We start from the raw sequence: 12779 nt of genomic DNA, 5'->3' as shown, positions 1-12779 counted from the left end.
CAACCAGGGATCAGGTTAGGAAAGCTAAAACCCTGATAGAATTAAATCTGGCCAGGGATGTCAAGGGCAACAATTCTATAGGTATGTCAGCGATAAAAGGAAGACTAGGGAAAATGTAGGCTCTCTCCAAAAGGAAACAGGAGACCTGGTTACCCAGGATATGCAGAAAGCTGAGGTACTCTATGACTTTTTTGCCTCAGTCTTCACTGGCAAGTGCTCCAGCCACACCACTCAAGTCACAGAAGGAAAAGGCAGGGACTGAGAGAAGGAAGAACCACCCACTGTAGAAGATCAAGTTTGAGATCATCTAAGGAACCTGAAGGTGCATAAACCCATGGGACCTGCTGAGATGCCTCCACAAGACCTGCGGAATCCGGCAGCTGAAGTTGCTAAACCACTGTCCATCATATTTGATAAGACATGGCAGTCCAGCGAAGTTCCCACTGACTGGAAAAGGGGAATTGTAACCCCCATTTTTAAAAAGGGAAAAAAGGAAGACCCAGGGAACTACAGGCCAGTCAGTCTCACCTCTGTGTTCAGCAAGACCATGGAGGAGATCCTCCTGCACATGGAAAATAAGGAGGTAATTGATGGCAGCCAATATGGCTTTCATAAGGGCAAATCATGCCTGACAAATTTGGTTGCCTTCTACAACAGGGTTACAGCACTGGTGGATAAGGGAAGAGCAACTGATGACATCTACCTAGACTTGTGCAAAACATCCTCATCTCTAAATTGGAGAGACACAGATTTGACAGATGGACCACTCCATGGATAAGGAACTGGCTGGATGGCCGCACTCAAAGAGCTGCAGTCAACAGCTTGATGTCCAAGCAGAGACCTGTGATAAGTGACGTTCCTTGGGGGTCAGTACTGGGACCAGCACTATTTAACATCTTTGTCAGTGACATAGATAGTGGGACTGAGTGTACCCTCAGCAAGTTTGCCAATGACACCAAGCCATGTTGTGCAGCCAACACACTGGAGGGAAGGGATGCCATCCAGAGGGATCCTGACAGGCTTCAGAGGTGGGCCTGTGCAAACCTCATGAAGTTCAACAAGGTCAAGTGCAAAGTCCTTCACCTTGGTCAGGGCAAGCCCAAGCACAAATACAGGCTGGGAGGAGAACAGATTGAAAGCAAACTGGAGAAGGACTTGGGGGAGTTGGCTGATGAGAAGCTCAACATGAGCAAGCAAGGTGCACTTGCAGCCCAGAAAGCCAATCGTATCCTGGGCTCCATCATAAGCGGTATGACCAGCAGGTTGAGGAAGCTGATTCTCCCCCCTACTTGACTCTTGTGAGACCTCACCTGGATTACTGTGTTCATCTCTGGGGCCCCAAACATAAAGAGGACATGGACCTGTTGAAACAAGTCCAGAGGAGGGCCACAAAGATGATCAGAGGGCTGGAGCAGTTCTCCTGTGAAGACAGGCTGAGAGTTGGGGTTGTTCAGCCTGGAGGAGAAAAGGCTTTGGGGAGACCTTATAAGAGCTTTCAAGTACCTAAAGGAGACACACGAAAAAGCTGGAAAAGGACTTTTTACAAGTGCATGTAGTGATAGGACAAGCAGTAATGGTTTTAAACTGAAAGAGGGTAGATTTAATTAGATATAAGGAAGAAATTCTTCACCATGAGGGTGGTGAGGCACTGGAATAGGCTGCCCAGAGAAGTCATGGATTCCCCAGTCCCTGGAAATATTCAAGGCCAGGTTGGATGGGGCTTTGAGCAACCTGGTCTAGTGAACAGTGTCCCTGCCCATGGAAGGGGGGTTGGAACTTTATGATCTTTAAGGTCCCGTCCAACCAAAACCATTCTATGATCAAAAGACGCTCTTTGATTGTAGATGTTCAAAATAAGTGTTTGGGGTAGTTTGCTTAAACCTCTAAGGGAGGTTTGTTATTTTAAAGAGTTCAGATGCTCTGCATAGCGCAGTTTCATTCACATCAATATTAGAACTGGGTGAACTGTTTAAGAAGTACACAATACATGGCGTAGAGTTACACACTTCAAATTTTTTGGTACTAAGACCTAAAAAACCACATATAAATAATTTCACAACTGTTAGTAGAAGCTATGGTACCAACCAGCAGGTAGGAAAATTGTTAGATGAGAAAGGATCACTCAGTTGAGTAGTAACTAAGAGAGCATTTAGCTCCTCTTTGAAAAGAAGCAATTGAACAACCTATCAGATTAAAAAAATGCCATTTCAAAAGGTGATCAAGCAGAAGACGAAGTGTTTCTTTTTTACTTGTATGATCAAATTCATGAAACATCTATCATCATTAGCATGGAAACTGTCATGTAACAAGGGGATATTGTGCCTAGCATTAACATGGTAGACAAGCAACATGTTACAAAGGGATTATAGCATTCACATTATTGAAAAACACACCTTCTTAGGAAAGCTGAAGGGAAAAAAAAAACCCCACCACCCCCCCCCAAAAAATCAGTCTTAATTAAGTGAGCAGGGTGGTCCTGTGCTAGAACATCAAGAGACCACATCTATTTGATGAAAGGCATTATCAGCCACTGAACTCTCCAGAGACAATTTCCTTTTAAAAGTGCCTCAAAGTTCTTCTGTTAACAAAATATTTATGACTGTTAATGTAGAAGAGCAAAAATTGACAAAATTAAATTTTCAAATCTAGAGTAGGTAATTAAGATAGTCTGCCAAAATACAAGCACAGAAAACAAGAGCATGAGATAATAAACAAGACAGCACTAATATAAAGGCTATCGAGGTCTGATAAAGAGATTAAGGAGCTAATGGCCAATGGAAGCAAGTAATCCGGGTTCCTCAATACCGTAACAAGAAGGTGCCAGTGGACACTGTAACTGGACATAGTAACTCAAACCCTTCTGTTTTGCTGCAATTTTATTATGCAAGCACCAACTCATCCACTAGGTCCAAAAGACACACAGTCAACAGCAGCAATGCTAACTGGCATGGCAATATATGGGAATCTTTAGCAGAAGCTTGAGTAAGGTACTCTGGACCAAGCAGAGAAGGGTAGGAAATTCAGATGAGCAGTGGTGTCTCACAAAACATACTCAGAACATTTAGTTATATGGAAGTGCTAAACTGACCAAGATGGGAAGCACTCACATCACCAGAAGGGAGATATGCCCCCTTTGTAAAGGGAACACCAAGTTTCTCTGCTGAACCACCTTTTCAGTCAGCTAAAGCAAATATAACTAGCAAATGCTGCTGGGAAAGCTTATCGCAGTTCTTTCTTAGCTATGCATACCCCCTTCCTTTCATCAGCAATGTCTGAACAGCTGTAAAGTTAAAAAAAAGGGCTGGGTATTTCTTTTGTACAGGGCTAGACCTGCAATTGCGTAACTAACAGTAGGGCCAAGCGAAGCAGGCCACTACAGGTGAGGACATTTTAGAATAACTCACAAACAAGGTTAGACAAGTTTGAAGCTACTGTGAAAGAGTATGCTACAACATATTACCTTCTAATAACATGGCAAAATTCAGAATGTGGTTGTTGAGAATAGAAACACTAAATCATGATAAGGCTGAACCTAGTAACACAACACAATTAATTGAAACTGTCTGCTCTCTCTCTTTCAAGTGGTAATTTTCACTTTTCATAGTAACTCCTGAGGTAAAGGCACCAACTTCAGCCATTTGCCAACGCAACTATTTCACTAACGCTTGCAGGTCTCTGCACAACAACATGTTATGGCATGAAAACACATTTTATACATTTCAAGTTTAAAGTGCTCTACAATTTGCAAGAGAATGCCAGTTACATGATGGGAAAAAACTCAGATTCTTCAAAGCAGGATAGAGTGATCACATATATAACTAAGTTACTTAGTTACTAGTAACTGCAGGGCTTCCTTTCGTTCATGTGGAAACACGTTTTAGAGCTTTCCCCTTAATTTTAAATCAGGAAATGAAGATTCAGTCAATAAATACTGAACTCTAATTTTGTAGCATTTTTATTGAATTTTAGGTAGTGCCTTACTCTTTACTCTTGCAGCAAAACACGAGTCTCCATAAGGAGAAGGAAATAGACTACAGCATTACAATTTAAAATCAGGGCTGAATTATATCTGCATGTTTGTCTCTACTACTGATCTGAGCTCCCTGATCATGTTCTAAAAATAGGATAATTAACACACAACGTGGCCTTTGTTCTGGATGCCAAGATTCTGTAGCAGAAAACCTACCAATTTCTATTTAGGACAATCTTTCATGATTAGAAAAGTAATCCAGAAGTTTCAATTCGAATCTGAAAAACCTAAATAAGACTTTTTTTTTTTTCAACAAACTAATCAGAATAGTTTGTTGGAGTTTCTCCTTTCCATCACTGATAACAGAAAAACTACAGCCACACTGAAGGGCTGAAATCAGAATCTTCATATATAAAAAAACCCACATTTAAAGCTTCCTAAGTGAGTATTTCTCTATACAGTTCATGCTGGTACAAGTATTCAGCTTGTTAGTGTCAAAGTAATAAAAAAATAGTGTTTTAATAAAGTAATTCAGGTAGCAGGGTGCATTTTAACAATTTAAAAGATCAGCTTGTGCATGCCACATCAAATGAAGGAGAGTGTCAGCTGACTACTGAGATTGACGCATAATCAAACAACCATATTGGCAGTTACGCTGCTATCTGCAAGGCTCACACACTGCAGCACTGAAGTTTTTACACAGTTTGACTTTAAAAAAACATTTAAACATCATTATCTGAAAAGAAAGTAAACACACACACCAGAAAACGTACATAGGTTTCAAAAGGGTGTTTTTTGCTGGAACATCTGATGAATGCAACATTGTAAATTCATTCACTCCCCACGAAACCACTGAAATTTCTAAAATATGTTTAGCAACTTCCTTGTTATCTTAATATTTTCTCATCAAAACAAAGCCATTACTAAACAGCAAACCTTAAAATGTCCAGTTTTCAACTAAGAAGCTAGCATTCACTAAAAAAACCACACAAAACAAAAAAAAAGACCCCACACAACATCAATCTAACTTTGACACATCTTTGGTGGCTGTTAGGGATGAGATGTTACAATTGGTAGTAAGACCCAACAGAAATATACACATGGTTATGGTTTCAGCAAGTCACTTTCAAATGAATACAGGTGCGGAGTTTAAAAAGCATTTGTAACATATACTACACCTGTAGAGAGCAAAAGAACTTGAGCCTTATTTACAAAGCGATCTTCAGAAGCATTTTCTTGTGAATTTCACTCAATGGTGCTTTTAGTACCAGTACTATCACCTGATACCTCCATAACAGTGAAGGTGATAAAAGAATCAAAAGGCCATTTCATGAAGATATCACCAGTTCAAAAACAGCAAGCAGGTTTCTGATGATGCTACTTTGCACACACAAGGAACAAAATAAAGCTCTTATACCAGCTCATATTCAACCATCCAAAGTCAAGATGAGTAATCTCCAAAACTGGAGTAGCACAGAACTAAGATCTGCTTAAAAGGGTGATCCAAGCGAGGCAAAATACATAGTAGTAAAAGCTAACTAACATATATTAAAAGAAACAATTCAAAATCATTTAGAATTCAAAAGGCAAAAAAATTGCTGTGCAAAGGCACAGGTATAATTGTGCACAGCCCACTGAAGGCTTCCACTCAACATGCAGAAGTAGGCAAGATCTGAAATGACTGCATGATGACTAAAACAGACAATGCAAAATATGATCATTATACACTTCAGTGTCATATCCTTAAAAAAATACCATATTCACTGCTGAACATTCTGGAAGAGAGGAAATAAACCACTTCAGGGTCTAGTCACAGGAATATCTGTGGAACAGAAGCAGCTTAAATCTGAGATTAACAGTATTTGAGAGTTGAACAATGATAAATGACACTAAAATATTTAAGTTAAAGGAAGTTCAAAAAGAACTGATTAAAAATTTGTGTGGATGTAAACCATTGTTTTATTTTATGTCCCCGCATCTTAACCTTTCAATGCTTAAGCCAGGTTTTTAACCAGAGCCAGAACTAAAAAGAAGCCTTCTATCAATGGCCAGTCATCCCACAAGAAACATGAAAGAACTGCCCTTCCTTTGAAACACCATATGTTAAACAACATCTAGATAAAGTACTGGAGTGAACTAATACTACTGAAGACAGTGAGAAAAGATGACAAGCATTTATGGTTCTAACCTGGCTCTTCAAAGCCTGGAGGTTTGCTCTACTCCATTTTCAGACTCATGTGCCTAGTTAAACCTCTGAACCAGAACTTCCTACACTTAAAAATGAGAGCATTTCTAGCATCTCTCAGGTTGTGTGTGAGGGTTTGGTAGTGGTGTGTTTTGGTTTTTTTAAAGAATAAATGTCAAATCAGCAACTGAATGCTTCACAGCTACAGGTACACCCAGAAACGGAAGTTTTCTCATCTAAAAAATTTATTTCGCCTTTGGGTCATAAAGAGCTACTAAGAATAAACTGGTAGTATTTTTGGTCTAAAGTCTACAAAGACCAGGCGAAACAGCTGATGCGCAACTGCCTAGTCATTACCGCAAGTTAAGCTTTAAACTGAGACATCGCCACTGTAAATTATGTCTGTGCAGATGTACATTTAAGCATATATTCAGCCCCCAAATGCATCCTCTGTTTTCCATTATTAAAATCTAAATAGCTTTCCATCTAGGAAAGATCTCCAGTCTAGCCTTTGACAGTAGTTAAGATGCAGATTATGTTTTAGTGATATGTAAATTCATTAAAAAGATTAATCTTTAGGGAGAACATAAATTACTTCAAATCCTGAAGTACTGATATTTTAAAACTAAATACAAAGTACCAAAAGTAAATTAGCAGTCTCATTTTCTTGTCTGAATGCAACTGAAGTTTTATTGTGCAACATATGTAATCTTCCTGAAAATTTAAGGTCAAAGTTATCACTAAATACATGAAGCCATATTCATAATTTTTTTTTCCTTTGCATTATCTTTGTTGAGTGTAGGAAGTCCTCAAAAACCTCATGCATTGTTTCTAAACTGCTTAATTTTTCAGAAGGTCATCAAAGGAATCCCCAAGCAACTTCTGTGATGCCTGCCAGGCATGTCTGGTTTTCCAGACAAATACATTATGACACCAGAGCTGCTCTTCAGATTAACAAAGTTAGGAGATTAGAAACTGCACAAACCTCTGAGCTGAGTGATGATCAGCTAGATTGAATTAACTTCAATTACAATCACTTTGGAGCTCAAAGTAATTTACAAATGAAAACTGGCCTATAAGCATTAAACCCATCATCACAAATGTTCCTCAGATTAAACATTACTTGTACAATACCCTTCTGCTCTATTATTTACTAGCTAATTTCCCAATGAGAAGTTAGCTTCTGGTCTGGGTGAATGCATTCCATCTAACTCAAAAGACTCCTCAGCTCCAGCAAAATACAACCAGCATTTAGAAGTCTTGTTTCTGTCTGCACAGTACTATCTTCTGTGTAAATGCCTACGAGTACCACACTAATACCCAAGCACTATCAGTTCATGGAAAAGCCCAGAGCTGAAGTTCCATTGAATGTACATAAAAAAGCAGAAAAACAAACAGGCATTTTAAGAATATCTGCATCTCCATTTTCTGCAGTCTGTCCAATTCCCAAAGTTCCGTAAAGAAATAAGAATCGGACTTTCAGTTCGAGATACAGCACATTCGCAACCATGCCACGAGAATCTGAAGATGAACCAGGTTACAACGATATTAGCAAACAGGCATAGATACCATAGACATGTTCATTATACCCACCAGCCTACTGGAACAATCTGTCTTTTACCAAAGGATTTGACCAAGAATTCGAAACAGAAGATGCTTGTCTTTCCTCCCCTGAGATTCTTCATTACTGAAATTTAAATCCTCAAGCTATTGTATTCCCTGAAGAAATATAATCTCTGCCACAGTGAGTTAAATTCTTCATTTTACAATTACTTCAACTTTTAGGAGTTAAGTGAAGGAACAGACCTACACCAAAGCAACTGACAGCACAGTAAGCCAAAGTTTACTTGAAGATCTGGAGCTCTATATTAAAGAACACTGTCTCAGCCTGGAAAACTCAGGTCTCACTCAAGCTTGTGAAAAGTCTGTTTAAAAGCTTCATAACATACAAGCCCACAATGCCTTGCTTTCAGTTTCACTTGTGCACACAGGTTCATCGTCAGCTATGCAAGAAAAGAAAAAAAAAGACCACCCACTTCCAGGGTGCTCAGTAAGCAATCACCATAACAAGTGCCCTGCCAGCTCCCAGGAACAGTTTTTGACTGAGGCAGGGGCTCGATGAAACAGCAGGATGGCAAGAGCATTACTGTGCTGTACACACAGAGCACTACAGCAGACCCAGTGCTTCTGGCACTTCCTGTAGCACTGGGCCGGCTGCACAGATACAGCCCACTGCTGCGCACTGCCAGCAGCCCCAACCCTCACCTCCTAGTCCTGTGAATGCCAAAGACAGACCAGGGGCCCTCAAAAACACCAGATTGTACCACCTGTGCACAAGACCCTGATTCCACATACACTCAAATAAACAAACCTCTGTCCTCAGAAACCAGAGTACATGATATGCAAGGCCTGTCACAAAATACAGGAAAAGTAGAAGGAAGGAAGATTGCTAATATATACTGCTCCTATAGGAGTGAGCCACACAAACAGGAAATACAGGTATCAATAGGCTATTCCAAGCACTTACATCAATGTCTCAGGTACCTGAAACCCTGAGTAACCCAAAATTTTGGCTGGTATACAGGATATAAAGTCATTCAAGTTTAAATTTATGTAAATTTCAAATTTTATTTTGCCCTAAGAATTAAGATAATATCTGGATTTCCAAGAGACTGGAAGCCATTTAGCTCACTTTGATACAAGCACAGTGTCCTTCTTGTTCTTTAAGGAGTTTCCTGTTGTAAAATGGGTACAGCAGTAAAGTAACAAGCTACTAACAAGCTACTAACAAGCTACTAACAAGCTACTAACAAGCTACTAACAAGCTACTAACAAGCTACTAACAAGCTACTAACAAGCTACTAACAAGCTACTAACAAGCTACTAACAAGCTACTAACAAGCTACTAACAAGCTACTAACAAGCTACTAACAAGCTACTAACAAGCTACTAACAAGCTACTAACAAGCTACTAACAAGCTACTAACAAGCTACTAACAAGCTACTAACAAGCTACTAACAAGCTACTAACAAGCTACTAACAAGCTACTAACAAGCTACTAACAAGCTACTAACAAGCTACTAACAAGCTACTAACAAGCTACTAACAAGCTACTAACAAGCTACTAACAAGCTACTAACAAGCTACTAACAAGCTACTAACAAGCTACTAACAAGCTACTAACAAGCTACTAACAAGCTACTAACAAGCTACTAACAAGCTACTAACAAGCTACTAACAAGCTACTAACAAGCTACTAACAAGCTACTAACAAGCTACTAACAAGCTACTAACAAGCTACTAACAAGCTAGTCAGAAACTACCTACGACTCTATGCAGCCTTAGGCCTTAGTTCTTCTCTCAAGTTTTATTTCATGATCAAAATGAAAATAATCAGGCACTATCTCCTGCCTGATTAATGTAACATCCAAGAGCAGACATTGAAACCCCAACAGAGGAGGTGAATGGAGGAAAGTATTTGTCATACCTTGCACACCCAGTACCCACTTATCTTACCTTTCTCAAAGGAGTTAAAACATGAAATCTAAGTGTATCTCCATAGGCCTTCAAACACAAATAGACATGCACAAAATTGCAATGTGCTTGGAGACAAACTCTGAAAGATGCTGCATACTATTACGATACCACAGTCATTTGAAAAAAGGCTTGTGTTTTCTTCTGCAATCAAATGGGGAAGGTTTTGTATTAAATATTGAAAGTCCCACAAATACTGGCTGTGCAAGTCCCCTAAACATCCAATATGGAGTAGATAGAATACATTTTATATGCAGACAGATAAATATATATGAATGCTAAACACAAGACAATACTTCCAATTGTAGTTACTAGATCTTTCAGGCAGTTTCTTAGCTTTCCTTGGTAACAGTCGTCCTTCACCTCCTGTATCTCCTACCTCTATCCTTTACACCGGACACATCTACAAGCAGGGGGGAAGCAAGGGCCTCATTCTGGCTGATACCAGCTAGCAGGCACCGACAGAAACGATATGTTGAACTCCAGAAACCCGAAAAACGCTGTTTCCTGAGGCAGGAAGCAAGAGTTGCCGGTCCCCTGCTTGAATCTCTGGGTCCCCCTGCCAGCGGCCAGCAGCACAGCACGCCCCAGCCGCCGCTCCCCGCCCGGGAGCCAGCACAAGGCCACTGCGCTGCCATCCGCCGTCCCCCCGCCATGTGCGCAGCCACCGCCCGCCCGGCACCCACCCCCGCCGCGTCCCTCACCGCGGCCGGACGGACACACACGCACGCCCCGCTCCCCACGGTGCGGCTTTCCGGCCTCGCCGCCCTCCCCTTCCCCGGCAGCGCCCCGCCGGCCCCGCTCCGTCCCCACGTGTTGCCGGGCAGACCCGCCTTCCCTCAGCGCCGGCCCGAGCCGAGCGGCCCGGCCTAGCCCGGCCCGGCCCCTCGGCGGGGAGACGCGCGGGAGTGGGGCTGCGGGCAGCGCTCCCCGCCCAGGGGCCGGGTGAGCAGCGGCGCTGCCGCCCCGCGGGCCGCGAGGGAGAAGCTGGAGCGGTGCGGGCACCGCCGGCCCCCCGCGCCCCGGCGGCCGCGGGACCCCGTTAGGCCAGGCCGGCACCCGCGGCCTCCCCGCGCGGGGGCCAGGAGCCCCCCAGCCGCTGCCCCCCACCCGCGCCCCCCGGCCTCGGGGGCGGCCGGCGGCGCGGCGCCCCGCCCGGTACCTGCGCGGGCCGGGGCTGGCGGTGACTCAGGAGCGAGGAGGAGGCGCCGCGCGGCTGGCGGTAAAAAGACCCGAGCTCCCGCCGCTCGCGCTCATATAGAATTAACGTCACCACGTAACCCCCCCCTCCTCTCCCTCCCCTCCCCCGCGCGCCCCGGGTCTCCTGGCAACGCGCGCGCGCCCTCTCGCTCGCGCCGGCCCGGCCGCCTGCCCGCCCGCCTCGGGCGCGCGCCGGCCGTTGGCCGAGGCGGTTGGGGCTTGTCCGGCGGGCGCCCTTCCCCCGCGCGCCCGCTGCCGCGCGCCGGGCGGGCCGGGCCGCGCGCAGGGAAGGCCCGGGCGTGTCGTCCCCGGGACGTGTGTCCTCTCACGTACCTCGCGCCGGCTCCTCGTCCCCGCCGCGGGCCCGAGGGGAAAGGTGCCCTGCGCCTGGGCCGCAGCCCGCCCGCAAGCACACCAGGAGCTGGGGGCCGCCCGGCCTGGGCTGTTCTGTGGCGCCCGGAACTGTTCCCCACTCGGTGGGTCACTGCGTGGCGCAGGAAGCGCCTCCTGCCCGGCGGGAGGGGGGACCTGCCAGGGAGTCGGGACGTAATGCTACCCTGACCACCTCAGTGCTGCTTTAGGCGTGAACTGGGGGGGTCTCTGAAGGCACCAGAGCAAAAATAGCAGCAGCCTGTCAAGTAGGTACAGATTTACTCAAACAGGTAGACCCTATTCACAAAGGCTACGGGTACCGTAAAACCACAGTCAGCACTAGCTTACCGTAAAAGACCAGGCTGAAAACCATGGTGGTTCAAGCGCTGTTTCATCAGAGTTTCGATTGCTCCTGCCTTGGCCCGGGACGGACAGCCAGCAGCAACAGCTTCAGCCCTCCCAGTTGAACTTGCCGTGCTTGCCTGCCAGAGACCTAAGCAGCCTGGTTTCTGCAAATGCCTCTCAAGCCTCACTGTAAGCTCCAAGTGAAGCCTTTCCTAAAACCGATTCCTTCCCAGGGCTTCTCTCCCCTGCACGTGGTCTTGAGTAATAGCATGGAGCACGCTTGGGGAAGACATCTGTGATCTACACTAGACTTACAGAAACATAAATGTGTTTGGGACTTTCAGCTTCTCTTGGCTGGAATGAGCCGATGATTTCAAACATTATTAAAGGCAGGAGGGATGGACAGACACACGGTGCAATGGTATAAGAGCTGTTCACTGAGGATAAATCACCAGATATTTGTGTGTTCTCTGCATTTTACTAAATTCTTGCATCTACTTGTCTAAAGCAATCGGCAGGCTAAATGTAGCTATTTAAATAATAGAAATGACAACAGAAAGCAAAAAATTTGCCTAGCATCTGCAACACTATGTTGAGAACAAGCAAAAGATAAAGGATCTTATTCTTCACTGTACAGGGCCACACCAGTTCCAGTGTACAGCAGTAAAGTCTCAGCCCCCATAAGCAGATGTCTTTCTGGTAAAGAAATCCCACCCGCAAGACAGAGCTTTATGCAGGGAACTTAAGATGCCCTGTTCCCCAGTACATTGAATTTTGGGATGTGGGCTTTTTCGTAACGTTCAATTTAAAACAGCTGGAAACTGCAGTAGTGTAAGGAGGCAAAACGATTCAGGCAGAGGTTGCACAGCATAGTCCAAGTGACAAGAATTAGGGAGAAACAGAGATGGTGATGTTATGTGATTTTAAAATCGGTAGCCCTCTTGCAACCCTCAGATTTTAAAACTGTACTAGATGCTAATTTTTTATTTATCTGAGATGTGCCATGCTTGGGCATATGAACAGAGCTGTGCAGATAAAAATGAGCAATCGATTGGTATTTCTTGCAACACCAATTATATGCTATTGCAGATGTTCCCTTTATTCAATCAGCTAAAGTGGCAATCATTTGTAAACAAGTGATTCACAAGGCGGGGCTTGCCTGGCGTGTCCTT

The 12779-nt window shown here is 44.0% G+C and overlaps 1 protein-coding gene across 3 annotated transcripts in view; it reads right to left on the bottom strand.

The window, feature by feature from the left end:
- Positions 1-11633, bottom strand: part of NAP1L1 (nucleosome assembly protein 1 like 1) — a 35944-nt gene extending 24311 nt beyond the window's left edge. The window contains exon 1 of one of the 3 annotated variants that reach the window (XM_065629990.1): positions 11611-11633. The gene's annotated coding sequence lies outside the window, so the exon portion shown is untranslated. Of the gene's footprint in view, positions 1-10852; positions 10953-11223; positions 11348-11610 lie in introns of those variants that run through there. The other 2 variants (XM_065629981.1, XM_065629973.1) reach the window with 2 other exon arrangements.
- Positions 11634-12779: the final 1146 nt, after the last annotated feature.

Source organism: Caloenas nicobarica, chromosome 1 (genome assembly GCF_036013445.1).
Source record: "Caloenas nicobarica isolate bCalNic1 chromosome 1, bCalNic1.hap1, whole genome shotgun sequence".
In the NCBI taxonomy this organism is placed as follows: Eukaryota; Metazoa; Chordata; class Aves; order Columbiformes; family Columbidae; genus Caloenas; species Caloenas nicobarica.
Note: the sequence above shows the minus strand (reverse complement) of the source record. Positions and strands in the feature narration are given on the sequence as shown.